This window comes from Microtus oregoni, unplaced genomic scaffold (assembly GCF_018167655.1).
Source record: "Microtus oregoni isolate MIOR12 unplaced genomic scaffold, Mior012 000167F_ref0000252, whole genome shotgun sequence".
Classification (NCBI taxonomy): Eukaryota; Metazoa; Chordata; class Mammalia; order Rodentia; family Cricetidae; genus Microtus; species Microtus oregoni.
This window is the reverse complement of record NW_024544822.1, coordinates 378,214-396,984: the sequence shown is the minus strand read 5'-3', so window position 1 is coordinate 396,984 and position 18,771 is coordinate 378,214.

The window sequence follows — 18,771 nt, the reverse complement described above, 5'->3', positions numbered from 1 at the left end:
CACCTGACATGATACACATGCACTTGACATGATACACATGCAGCAGCATGATACACATGCAGCAGCATGATACACATGCACCTGACATGATACACATGCACTTGACATGATACGTATGCACCAGCATGATACACATGCACCTGACATGATACACACGCACCTGACATGATACACACGCACCAGCATGATACACATGCACCTGACATGATACACATGCACCTGACATGATAAACACGCACCAGCATGATACACATGCACCTGACATGATACACATGCACTTGACATGATACAGATGCACCTGACATGATACACATGCACTTGACATTATACACATGCAGCAGCATGATACACATGCACCTGACATGATACACACGCACCTGACATGATACACACGCACCTGACATGATACACACGCACCTGACATGATATACACGCACCAGCATGATACACATGTTACAGCAAGATACACATGCACTTGACATGATACACATGCACTTGACATGATACACATGCACCTGGCATGATACACATGCATTTGACATGATACACATGCAACAGCATGGTACACATGCACCTGACATGATACACATGCACTTGACATGATACACACGCACCTGACATGATACACACACACCTGACATGATACACACGCACCTGACATGATATACACGCACCAGCATGATACACATGTACCAGCAAGATACACATGCACTTGACATGATACACATGCACCTGACATGATACACATGCACTTGACATGATACACATGCAGCAGCATGATACACATGCAGCAGCATGATACACATGCAGCAGCATGATACACATGCACCTGACATGATACACATGAACTTGACATGATACACATGCACCTGACATGATACACATGCACTTGACATGATACACATGCACTTGACATGATACATATGCACCAGCATGATACACATGCACCTGACATGATACACACGCACCTGACATGATACACACGCACCAGCATGATACACACGCACCTGACATGATACACACGCACCTGACATGATATACACGCACCAGCATGATACACATGCACCTGACATGATACACATGCACTTGACATGATACACATGCACCTGACATGATACACATGCACTTGACATTATACACATGCAGCAGCATGATACACATGCACCTGACATGATACACACGCACCTGACATGATACACACGCAAATGACATGATACACACGCACCTGACATGATACACACGCACCTGACATGATATACACGCACCAGCATGATACACATGTAACAGCAAGATACACATGCACTTGACATGATACACACGCACCTGACATGATACACACGCACCAGCATGATACACACGCACCTGACATGATACACACGCACCTGACATGATACACACGCACCAGCATGATACACACGCACCTGACATGATATAGACGCACCAGCATGATACACATGTACCAGCAAGATACACATGCACTTGATATGATACACATGCACCTGACATGATACACATGCACTTGACATGATCCACATGCAGCAGCATGATACACATGCACCTGACATGATACACATGCACTTGACATGATACACATGCACCTGACATGATACACATGCACTTGACATGATACATATGCACCAGCATGATACACACGCACCTGACATGATACACACGCACCTGACATGATATAGACGCACCAGCATGATACACATGTACCAGCAAGATACACATGCACTTGATATGATACACATGCACCTGACATGATACACATGCACTTGACATGATCCACATGCAGCAGCATGATACACATGCACCTGACATGATACACATGCACTTGACATGATACACATGCACCTGACATGATACACATGCACTTGACATGATACATATGCACCAGCATGATACACACGCACCTGACATGATACACACGCACCTGACATGATATAGACGCACCAGCATGATACACATGTACCAGCATGATACACATGCACTTGACATGATACACATGCACCTGACATGATACACATGCACTTGACATGATACACATGCACCTGACATGATACACATGCACTTGACATGATACACATGCACCTGACATGATACACATGCGCCTGACATGATACACATGCACCTGACATGGTACACATGCACTTGACATGATACACATGCACCCGACATGATACACATGCACCTGACATGATACACATGCACCTGAAATGATACATATGCACCAGCATGATACGCACCTGACATGATACACACGCACCTGACTTGATATACACGCACCAGCATGATACACATGCACCTGACATGATACACACGCACCAGCATGATACACACGCACCTGACATGATACACACGCACCTGACATGATACACACGCACCAGCATGATACACATGCACCTGACATGATACACATGCACTTGACATGATACACATGCACCTGACATGATACACATGCACTTGACATTATACACATGCAGCAGCATGATACACATGCACCTGACATGGAACACACGCACCTGACATGATACACACGCACCAGCATGATACACACGCACCTGACATGATACACACGCACCTGACATGATATACACGCACCAGCATGATACACCTGCCCCTGACATGATACACATGCACTTGACATGATACACATGCACCTGACAAGATACACATGCACTTGACATGATACACATGCACCTGACATGATACACATGCGCCTGACATGATACACATGCACCTGACATGGTACACATGCACTTGACATGATACACATGCACCCGACATGATACACATGCACCTGACATGATACACATGCACCTGAAATGATACATATGCACCAGCATGATACGCACCTGACATGATACACACGCACCTGACTTGATATACACGCACCAGCATGTTACACATGCACCTGACATGATACACACGCACCTGACTTGATATACACACACCAGCATGATACACATGCACCTGACATGATACACACGCACCTGACATGATACACATGCACCAGCATGATACACATGCACCTGACATGATACACATGCGCCTGACATGATAAACATGCACCTGACATGATACACATGCACCTGACATGATACACACGCCCCTGACTTGATATAAACACACCAGCATGATACACATGCACCTGACATGATACACACGCACCTGACATGATACACATGCACCAGCATGATACACATGCACCTGACATGATACACATGTGCCTGACATGAGACACATGCACCTGACATGATACACATGCACTTGACATGATACACATGCACCCGACATGATACACATGCACCTGACATGATACACACGCACCTGACATGATAAACACGCACCAGCATGATACACATGCACCTGACATGATACACGTGCACTTGACATGATACACATGCACCTGACATGATACACATACACTTGACATGATACAGATGCAGCAGCATGATACACATGCACCTGACATGATACACATGCACTTGACATGATACACATGCACCTGACATGATACACATGCACTTGACATGATACACATGCACCCGACATGATACACATACACTTGACATGATACAGATGCAGCAGCATGATACACATGCACCTGACATGATACACATGCACTTGACATGATACACACGCACCTGACATGATACACACGCACCTGACATGATATAGACGCACCAGCATGATACACATGTACCAGCAAGATACACATGCACTTGATATGATACACATGCACCTGACATGATACACATGCACTTGACATGATCCACATGCAGCAGCATGATACACATGCACCTGACATGATACACATGCACTTGACATGATACACATGCACCTGACATGATACACATGCACTTGACATGATACATATGCACCAGCATGATACACACGCACCTGACATGATACACACGCACCTGACATGATATAGACGCACCAGCATGATACACATGTACCAGCAAGATACACATGCACTTGATATGATACACATGCACCTGACATGATACACATGCACTTGACATGATCCACATGCAGCAGCATGATACACATGCACCTGACATGATACACATGCACTTGACATGATACACATGCACCTGACATGATACACATGCACTTGACATGATACATATGCACCAGCATGATACACACGCACCTGACATGATACACACGCACCTGACATGATATAGACGCACCAGCATGATACACATGTACCAGCATGATACACATGCACTTGACATGATACACATGCACCTGACATGATACACATGCACTTGACATGATACACATGCACCTGACATGATACACATGCACTTGACATGATACACATGCACCTGACATGATACACATGCGCCTGACATGATACACATGCACCTGACATGGTACACATGCACTTGACATGATACACATGCACCCGACATGATACACATGCACCTGACATGATACACATGCACCTGAAATGATACATATGCACCAGCATGATACGCACCTGACATGATACACACGCACCTGACTTGATATACACGCACCAGCATGATACACCTGCCCCTGACATGATACACATGCACTTGACATGATACACATGCACCTGACATGATACACATGCACTTGACATGATACACATGCACCTGACATGATACACATGCGCCTGACATGATACACATGCACCTGACATGGTACACATGCACTTGACATGATACACATGCACCCGACATGATACACATGCACCTGACATGATACACATGCACCTGAAATGATACATATGCACCAGCATGATACGCACCTGACATGATACACACGCACCTGACTTGATATACACGCACCAGCATGATACACATGCACCTGACATGATACACACGCACCTGACTTGATATACACGCACCAGCATGATACACACGCACCTGACATGATACACACGCACCTGACATGATACACACGCACCAGCATGATACACATGCACCTGACATGATACACATGCACTTGACATGATACACATGCACCTGACATGATACACATGCACTTGACATTATACACATGCAGCAGCATGATACACATGCACCTGACATGGAACACACGCACCTGACATGATACACACGCACCAGCATGATACACACGCACCTGACATGATACACACGCACCTGACATGATATACACGCACCAGCATGATACACCTGCCCCTGACATGATACACATGCACTTGACATGATACACATGCACCTGACATGATACACATGCACTTGACATGATACACATGCACCTGACATGATACACATGCGCCTGACATGATACACATGCACCTGACATGGTACACATGCACTTGACATGATACACATGCACCCGACATGATACACATGCACCTGACATGATACACATGCACCTGAAATGATACATATGCACCAGCATGATACGCACCTGACATGATACACACGCACCTGACTTGATATACACGCACCAGCATGATACACATGCACCTGACATGATACACACGCACCTGACTTGATATACACACACCAGCATGATACACATGCACCTGACATGATACACACGCACCTGACATGATACACATGCACCAGCATGATACACATGCACCTGACATGATACACATGCGCCTGACATGATAAACATGCACCTGACATGATACACATGCACCTGACATGATACACACGCCCCTGACTTGATATAAACACACCAGCATGATACACATGCACCTGACATGATACACACGCACCTGACATGATACACATGCACCAGCATGATACACATGCACCTGACATGATACACATGTGCCTGACATGAGACACATGCACCTGACATGATACACGTGCACTTGACATGATACACATGCACCTGACATGATACACATACACTTGACATGATACAGATGCAGCAGCATGATACACATGCACCTGACATGATACACATGCACTTGACATGATACACATGCACCTGACATGATACACATGCACTTGACATGATACACATGCACCCGACATGATACACATACACTTGACATGATACAGATGCAGCAGCATGATACACATGCACCTGACATGATACACATGCACTTGACATGATACACACGCACCTGACATGATACACACGCACCTGACATGATATAGACGCACCAGCATGATACACATGTACCAGCAAGATACACATGCACTTGATATGATACACATGCACCTGACATGATACACATGCACTTGACATGATCCACATGCAGCAGCATGATACACATGCACCTGACATGATACACATGCACTTGACATGATACACATGCACCTGACATGATACACATGCACTTGACATGATACATATGCACCAGCATGATACACACGCACCTGACATGATACACACGCACCTGACATGATATAGACGCACCAGCATGATACACATGTACCAGCAAGATACACATGCACTTGATATGATACACATGCACCTGACATGATACACATGCACTTGACATGATCCACATGCAGCAGCATGATACACATGCACCTGACATGATACACATGCACTTGACATGATACACATGCACCTGACATGATACACATGCACTTGACATGATACATATGCACCAGCATGATACACACGCACCTGACATGATACACACGCACCTGACATGATATAGACGCACCAGCATGATACACATGTACCAGCATGATACACATGCACTTGACATGATACACATGCACCTGACATGATACACATGCACTTGACATGATACACATGCACCTGACATGATACACATGCACTTGACATGATACACATGCACCTGACATGATACACATGCGCCTGACATGATACACATGCACCTGACATGGTACACATGCACTTGACATGATACACATGCACCCGACATGATACACATGCACCTGACATGATACACATGCACCTGAAATGATACATATGCACCAGCATGATACGCACCTGACATGATACACACGCACCTGACTTGATATACACGCACCAGCATGATACACATGCACCTGACATGATACACACGCACCTGACTTGATATACACACACCAGCATGATACACATGCACCTGACATGATACACACGCACCTGACATGATACACATGCACCAGCATGATACACATGCACCTGACATGATACACATGCGCCTGACATGATAAACATGCACCTGACATGATACACATGCACCTGACATGATACACACGCCCCTGACTTGATATAAACACACCAGCATGATACACATGCACCTGACATGATACACACGCACCTGACATGATACACATGCACCAGCATGATACACATGCACCTGACATGATACACATGTGCCTGACATGAGACACATGCACCTGACATGATACACATGCACTTGACATGATACACATGCACCCGACATGATACACATGCACCTGACATGATACACACGCACCTGACATGATAAACACGCACCAGCATGATACACATGCACCTGACATGATACACGTGCACTTGACATGATACACATGCACCTGACATGATACACATACACTTGACATGATACAGATGCAGCAGCATGATACACATGCACCTGACATGATACACATGCACTTGACATGATACACATGCACCTGACATGATACACATGCACTTGACATGATACACATGCACCCGACATGATACACATGCAGCAGCATGATACACATGCAGCAGCATGATACACATGCACCTGACATGATACACATGCACTTGACATGATACATATGCACCAGCATGATACACATGCACCTGACATGATACACACGCACCTGACATGATATAGACGCACCAGCATGATACACATGTACCAGCAAGATACACATGCACTTGATATGATACACATGCACCTGACATGATACACATGCACTTGACATGATCCACATGCAGCAGCATGATACACATGCACCTGACATGATACACATGCACTTGACATGATACACATGCACCTGACATGATACACATGCACTTGACATGATACATATGCACCAGCATGATACACACGCACCTGACATGATACACACGCACCTGACATGATATAGACGCACCAGCATGATACACATGTACCAGCAAGATACACATGCACTTGATATGATACACATGCACCTGACATGATACACATGCACTTGACATGATCCACATGCAGCAGCATGATACACATGCACCTGACATGATACACATGCACTTGACATGATACACATGCACCTGACATGATACACATGCACTTGACATGATACATATGCACCAGCATGATACACACGCACCTGACATGATACACACGCACCTGACATGATATAGACGCACCAGCATGATACACATGTACCAGCATGATACACATGCACTTGACATGATACACATGCACCTGACATGATACACATGCACTTGACATGATACACATGCAGCAGCATGATACACATGCACCTGACATGATACACATGCACCTGACATGATACACATGCACTTGACATGATACATATGCACCAGCATGATACACATGCACCTGACATGATACACACGCACCTGACATGATATAGACGCACCTGACATGATACACATGCACCAGCATGATACACATGCACCTGACATGATACACATGCACTTGACATTATACACATGCAGCAGCATGATACACATGCACCTGACATGATACACACGCACCTGACATGATACACACGCAAATGACATGATACACACGCACCTGACATGATACACACGCACCTGACATGATATACACGCACCAGCATGATACACATGTAACAGCAAGATACACATGCACTTGACATGATACACACGCACCTGACATGATACACACGCACCAGCATGATACACACGCACCTGACATGATACACACGCACCTGACATGATACACACGCACCAGCATGATACACATGCACCTGACATGATACACATGCACTTGACATGATACACATGCACCTGACATGATACACATGCACTTGACATTATACACATGCAGCAGCATGATACACATGCACCTGACATGGAACACACGCACCTGACATGATACACACGCACCAGCATGATACACACGCACCTGACATGATACACACGCACCTGACATGATATACACGCACCAGCATGATACACCTGCCCCTGACATGATACACATGCACTTGACATGATACACATGCACCTGACATGATACACATGCACTTGACATGATACACATGCACCTGACATGATACACATGCGCCTGACATGATACACATGCACCTGACATGGTACACATGCACTTGACATGATACACATGCACCCGACATGATACACATGCACCTGACATGATACACATGCACCTGAAATGATACATATGCACCAGCATGATACGCACCTGACATGATACACACGCACCTGACTTGATATACACGCACCAGCATGATACACATGCACCTGACATGATACACACGCACCTGACTTGATATACACACACCAGCATGATACACATGCACCTGACATGATACACACGCACCTGACATGATACACATGCACCAGCATGATACACATGCACCTGACATGATACACATGCGCCTGACATGATAAACATGCACCTGACATGATACACATGCACCTGACATGATACACACGCCCCTGACTTGATATAAACACACCAGCATGATACACATGCACCTGACATGATACACACGCACCTGACATGATACACATGCACCAGCATGATACACATGCACCTGACATGATACACATGTGCCTGACATGAGACACATGCACCTGACATGATACACATGCACTTGACATGATACACATGCACCCGACATGATACACATGCACCTGACATGATACACACGCACCTGACATGATAAACACGCACCAGCATGATACACATGCACCTGACATGATACACGTGCACTTGACATGATACACATGCACCTGACATGATACACATACACTTGACATGATACAGATGCAGCAGCATGATACACATGCACCTGACATGATACACATGCACTTGACATGATACACATGCACCTGACATGATACACATGCACTTGACATGATACACATGCACCCGACATGATACACATGCAGCAGCATGATACACATGCAGCAGCATGATACACATGCACCTGACATGATACACATGCACTTGACATGATAAAAATGCACCTGACATGATACACATGCACTTGACATGATACACACCCACCAGCATGATACACATGCACCTGACATGATACACATGCACCTGACATGATACACACGCACCAGCATGATTCACACGCACCTGACATGATACACACGCACCTGACATGATATACACGCACCAGCATGATACACATGCACCTGACATGATACACATGCACTTGACATGATACACATGCACCTGACATGATACACATGCACTTGACATTATACACATGCAGCAGCATGATACACATGCACCTGACATGATACACATGCACCTGACATGATACATATGCACCAGCATGATACGCACCTGACAGGATACACACGCACCTGACTTGATATACACGCACCAGCATGATACACATGCACCTGACATGATACACACGCACCTGACTTGATATACACACACCAGCATGATACACATGCACCTGACATGATACACACGCACCTGACATGATACACATGCACCAGCATGATACACATGCACCTGACATGATACACATGCGCCTGACATGATACACATGCACCTGACATGATACACATGCACTTGACATGATACACATGCACCAGCATGATACACATGCACCTGACATGATACACATGCGCCTGACATGATACACATGCACCTGACATGATACACATGCACTTGACATGATACACATGCAGCAGCATGATACACATGCACCTGACATGATACACATGCACTTGACATGATACACATGCACCTGACATGATACACATGCACTTGACATGATACATATGCACCAGCATGATACACATGCACCTGACATGATACACACGCACCTGACATGATATAGACGCACCAGCATGATACACATGTACCAGCAAGATACACATGCACTTGATATGATACACATGCACCTGACATGATACACATGCACTTGACATGATCCACATGCAGCAGCATGATACACATGCACCTGACATGATACACATGCACTTGACATGATACACATGCACCTGACATGATACACATGCACTTGACATGATACATATGCACCAGCATGATACACACGCACCTGACATGATACACACGCACCTGACATGATATAGACGCACCAGCATGATACACATGTACCAGCAAGATACACATGCACTTGATATGATACACATGCACCTGACATGATACACATGCACTTGACATGATCCACATGCAGCAGCATGATACACATGCACCTGACATGATACACATGCACTTGACATGATACACATGCACCTGACATGATACACATGCACTTGACATGATACATATGCACCAGCATGATACACACGCACCTGACATGATACACACGCACCTGACATGATATAGACGCACCAGCATGATACACATGTACCAGCATGATACACATGCACTTGACATGATACACATGCACCTGACATGATACACATGCACTTGACATGATACACATGCAGCAGCATGATACACATGCACCTGACATGATACACATGCACCTGACATGATACACATGCACTTGACATGATACATATGCACCAGCATGATACACATGCACCTGACATGATACACACGCACCTGACATGATATAGACGCACCTGACATGATACACATGCACCAGCATGATACACATGCACCTGACATGATACACATGCGCCTGACATGATACACATGCACCTGACATGATACACATGCACTTGACATGATGCACATGCACCCGACATGATACACATGCACCTGACATGATACACATGCACCTGACATGATACATATGCACCAGCATGATACGCACCTGACATGATACACACGCACCTGACATGATACACACGCACGAGCATGATACACATGCACCTGACATGATACACACGCACCTGACATGATACACACGCACCAGCATGATACACACACACCTGACATGATACACATGCACCTGACATGATAAACACGCACCAGCATGATACACATGCACCTGACATGATACACATGCACTTGACATGATACACATGCACCTGACATGATACACATGCACTTGACATGATACAGATGCAGCAGCATGATACACACGCACCTGACATGATATACACGCACCAGCATGATACACATGTAACAGCAAGATACACATGCACTTGACATGATACACACGCACCTGACATGATACACACGCACCAGCATGATACACACGCACCTGACATGATACACACGCACCTGACATGATACACACGCACCAGCATGATACACACGCACCTGACATGATATACACGCACCAGCATGATACACATGCACCTGACATGATACACATGCACTTGACATGATACACATGCACCTGACATGATACACATGCACTTGACATTATACACATGCAGCAGCATGATACACATGCACCTGACATGGAACACACGCACCTGACATGATACACACGCACCAGCATGATACACACGCACCTGACATGATACACACGCACCTGACATGATATACACGCACCAGCATGATACACCTGCCCCTGACATGATACACATGCACTTGACATGATACACATGCACCTGACATGATACACATGCACTTGACATGATACACATGCACCTGACATGATACACATGCGCCTGACATGATACACATGCACCTGACATGGTACACATGCACTTGACATGATACACATGCACCCGACATGATACACATGCACCTGACATGATACACATGCACCTGAAATGATACATATGCACCAGCATGATACGCACCTGACATGATACACACGCACCTGACTTGATATACACGCACCAGCATGATACACATGCACCTGACATGATACACACGCACCTGACTTGATATACACACACCAGCATGATACACATGCACCTGACATGATACACACGCACCTGACATGATACACATGCACCAGCATGATACACATGCACCTGACATGATACACATGCGCCTGACATGATAAACATGCACCTGACATGATACACATGCACCTGACATGATACACACGCCCCTGACTTGATATAAACACACCAGCATGATACACATGCACCTGACATGATACACACGCACCTGACATGATACACATGCACCAGCATGATACACATGCACCTGACATGATACACATGTGCCTGACATGAGACACATGCACCTGACATGATACACATGCACTTGACATGATACACATGCACCCGACATGATACACATGCACCTGACATGATACACACGCACCTGACATGATAAACACGCACCAGCATGATACACATGCACCTGACATGATACACGTGCACTTGACATGATACACATGCACCTGACATGATACACATACACTTGACATGATACAGATGCAGCAGCATGATACACATGCACCTGACATGATACACATGCACTTGACATGATACACATGCACCTGACATGATACACATGCACTTGACATGATACACATGCACCCGACATGATACACATGCAGCAGCATGATACACATGCAGCAGCATGATACACATGCACCTGACATGATACACATGCACTTGACATGATAAAAATGCACCTGACATGATACACATGCACTTGACATGATACACACCCACCAGCATGATACACATGCACCTGACATGATACACATGCACCTGACATGATACACACGCACCAGCATGATTCACACGCACCTGACATGATACACACGCACCTGACATGATATACACGCACCAGCATGTTACACATGCACCTGACATGATACACATGCACTTGACATGATACACATGCACCTGACATGATACACATGCACTTGACATTATACACATGCAGCAGCATGATACACATGCACCTGACATGATACACATGCACCTGACATGATACATATGCACCAGCATGATACGCACCTGACAGGATACACACGCACCTGACTTGATATACACGCACCAGCATGATACACATGCACCTGACATGATACACACGCACCTGACTTGATATACACACACCAGCATGATACACATGCACCTGACATGATACACACGCACCTGACATGATACACATGCACCAGCATGATACACATGCACCTGACATGATACACATGCGCCTGACATGATACACATGCACCTGACATGATACACATGCACTTGACATGATACACATGCACCAGCATGATACACATGCACCTGACATGATACACATGCGCCTGACATGATACACATGCACCTGACATGATACACATGCACTTGACATGATACACATGCAGCAGCATGATACACATGCACCTGACATGATACACATGCACTTGACATGATACACATGCACCTGACATGATACACATGCACTTGACATGATACATATGCACCAGCATGATACACATGCACCTGACATGATACACACGCACCTGACATGATATAGACGCACCAGCATGATACACATGTACCAGCAAGATACACATGCACTTGATATGATACACATGCACCTGACATGATACACATGCACTTGACATGATCCACATGCAGCAGCATGATACACATGCACCTGACATGATACACATGCACTTGACATGATACACATGCACCTGACATGATACACATGCACTTGACATGATACATATGCACCAGCATGATACACACGCACCTGACATGATACACACGCACCTGACATGATATAGACGCACCAGCATGATACACATGTACCAGCAAGATACACATGCACTTGATATGATACACATGCACCTGACATGATACACATGCACTTGACATGATCCACATGCAGCAGCATGATACACATGCACCTGACATGATACACATGCACTTGACATGATACACATGCACCTGACATGATACACATGCACTTGACATGATACATATGCACCAGCATGATACACACGCACCTGACATGATACACACGCGCCTGACATGATATAGACGCACCAGCATGATACACATGTACCAGCATGATACACATGCACTTGACATGATACACATGCACCTGACATGATACACATGCACTTGACATGATACACATGCAGCAGCATGATACACATGCACCTGACATGATACACATGCACCTGACATGATACACATGCACTTGACATGATACATATGCACCAGCATGATACACATGCACCTGACATGATACACACGCACCTGACATGATATAGACGCACCTGACATGATACACATGCACCAGCATGATACACATGCACCTGACATGATACACATGCACTTGACATTATACACATGCAGCAGCATGATACACATGCACCTGACATGATACACACGCACCTGACATGATACACACGCAAATGACATGATACACACGCACCTGACATGATACACACGCACCTGACATGATATACACGCACCAGCATGATACACATGTAACAGCAAGATACACATGCACTTGACATGATACACACGCACCTGACATGATACACACGCACCAGCATGATACACACGCACCTGACATGATACACACGCACCTGACATGATACACACGCACCAGCATGATACACATGCACCTGACATGATACACATGCACTTGACATGATACACATGCACCTGACATGATACACATGCACTTGACATTATACACATGCAGCAGCATGATACACATGCACCTGACATGGAACACACGCACCTGACATGATACACACGCACCAGCATGATACACACGCACCTGACATGATACACACGCACCTGACATGATATACACGCACCAGCATGATACACCTGCCCCTGACATGATACACATGCACTTGACATGATACACATGCACCTGACATGATACACATGCACTTGACATGATACACATGCACCTGACATGATACACATGCGCCTGACATGATACACATGCACCTGACATGGTACACATGCACTTGACATGATACACATGCACCCGACATGATACACATGCACCTGACATGATACACATGCACCTGAAATGATACATATGCACCAGCATGATACGCACCTGACATGATACACACGCACCTGACTTGATATACACGCACCAGCATGATACACATGCACCTGACATGATACACACGCACCTGACTTGATATACACACACCAGCATGATACACATGCACCTGACATGATACACACGCACCTGACATGATACACATGCACCAGCATGATACACATGCACCTGACATGATACACATGCGCCTGACATGATAAACATGCACCTGACATGATACACATGCACCTGACATGATACACACGCCCCTGACTTGATATAAACACACCAGCATGATACACATGCACCTGACATGATACACACGCACCTGACATGATACACATGCACCAGCATGATACACATGCACCTGACATGATACACATGTGCCTGACATGAGACACATGCACCTGACATGATACACATGCACTTGACATGATACACATGCACCCGACATGATACACATGCACCTGACATGATACACACGCACCTGACATGATAAACACGCACCAGCATGATACACATGCACCTGACATGATACACGTGCACTTGACATGATACACATGCACCTGACATGATACACATACACTTGACATGATACAGATGCAGCAGCATGATACACATGCACCTGACATGATACACATGCACTTGACATGATACACATGCACCTGACATGATACACATGCACTTGACATGATACACATGCACCCGACATGATACACATGCAGCAGCATGATACACATGCAGCAGCATGATACACATGCACCTGACATGATACACATGCACTTGACATGATACATATGCACCAGCATGATACACATGCACCTGACATGATACACACGCACCTGACATGATATAGACGCACCAGCATGATACACATGTACCAGCAAGATACACATGCACTTGATATGATACACATGCACCTGACATGATACACATGCACTTGACATGATCCACATGCAGCAGCATGATACACATGCACCTGACATGATACACATGCACTTGACATGATACACATGCACCTGACATGATACACATGCACTTGACATGATACATATGCACCAGCATGATACACACGCACCTGACATGATACACACGCACCTGACATGATATAGACGCACCAGCATGATACACATGTACCAGCAAGATACACATGCACTTGATATGATACACATGCACCTGACATGATACACATGCACTTGACATGATCCACATGCAGCAGCATGATACACATGCACCTGACATGATACACATGCACTTGACATGATACACATGCACCTGACATGATACACATGCACTTGACATGATACATATGCACCAGCATGATACACACGCACCTGACATGATACACACGCACCTGACATGATATAGACGCACCAGCATGATACACATGTACCAGCATGATACACATGCACTTGACATGATACACATGCACCTGACATGATACACATGCACTTGACATGATACACATGCAGCAGCATGATACACATGCACCTGACATGATACACATGCACCTGACATGATACACATGCACTTGACATGATACATATGCACCAGCATGATACACATGCACCTGACATGATACACACGCACCTGACATGATATAGACGCACCTGACATGATACACATGCACCAGCATGATACACATGCACCTGACATGATACACATGCACTTGACATTATACACATGCAGCAGCATGATACACATGCACCTGACATGATACACACGCACCTGACATGATACACACGCAAATGACATGATACACACGCACCTGACATGATACACACGCACCTGACATGATATACACGCACCAGCATGATACACATGTAACAGCAAGATACACATGCACTTGACATGATACACACGCACCTGACATGATACACACGCACCAGCATGATACACACGCACCTGACATGATACACACGCACCTGACATGATACACACGCACCAGCATGATACACATGCACCTGACATGATACACATGCACTTGACATGATACACATGCACCTGACATGATACACATGCACTTGACATTATACACATGCAGCAGCATGATACACATGCACCTGACATGGAACACACGCACCTGACATGATACACACGCACCAGCATGATACACACGCACCTGACATGATACACACGCACCTGACATGATATACACGCACCAGCATGATACACCTGCCCCTGACATGATACACATGCACTTGACATGATACACATGCACCTGACATGATACACATGCACTTGACATGATACACATGCACCTGACATGATACACATGCGCCTGACATGATACACATGCACCTGACATGGTACACATGCACTTGACATGATACACATGCACCCGACATGATACACATGCACCTGACATGATACACATGCACCTGAAATGATACATATGCACCAGCATGATACGCACCTGACATGATACACACGCACCTGACTTGATATACACGCACCAGCATGATACACATGCACCTGACATGATACACACGCACCTGACTTGATATACACACACCAGCATGATACACATGCACCTGACATGATACACACGCACCTGACATGATACACATGCACCAGCATGATACACATGCACCTGACATGATACACATGCGCCTGACATGATAAACATGCACCTGACATGATACACATGCACCTGACATGATACACACGCCCCTGACTTGATATAAACACACCAGCATGATACACATGCACCTGACATGATACACACGCACCTG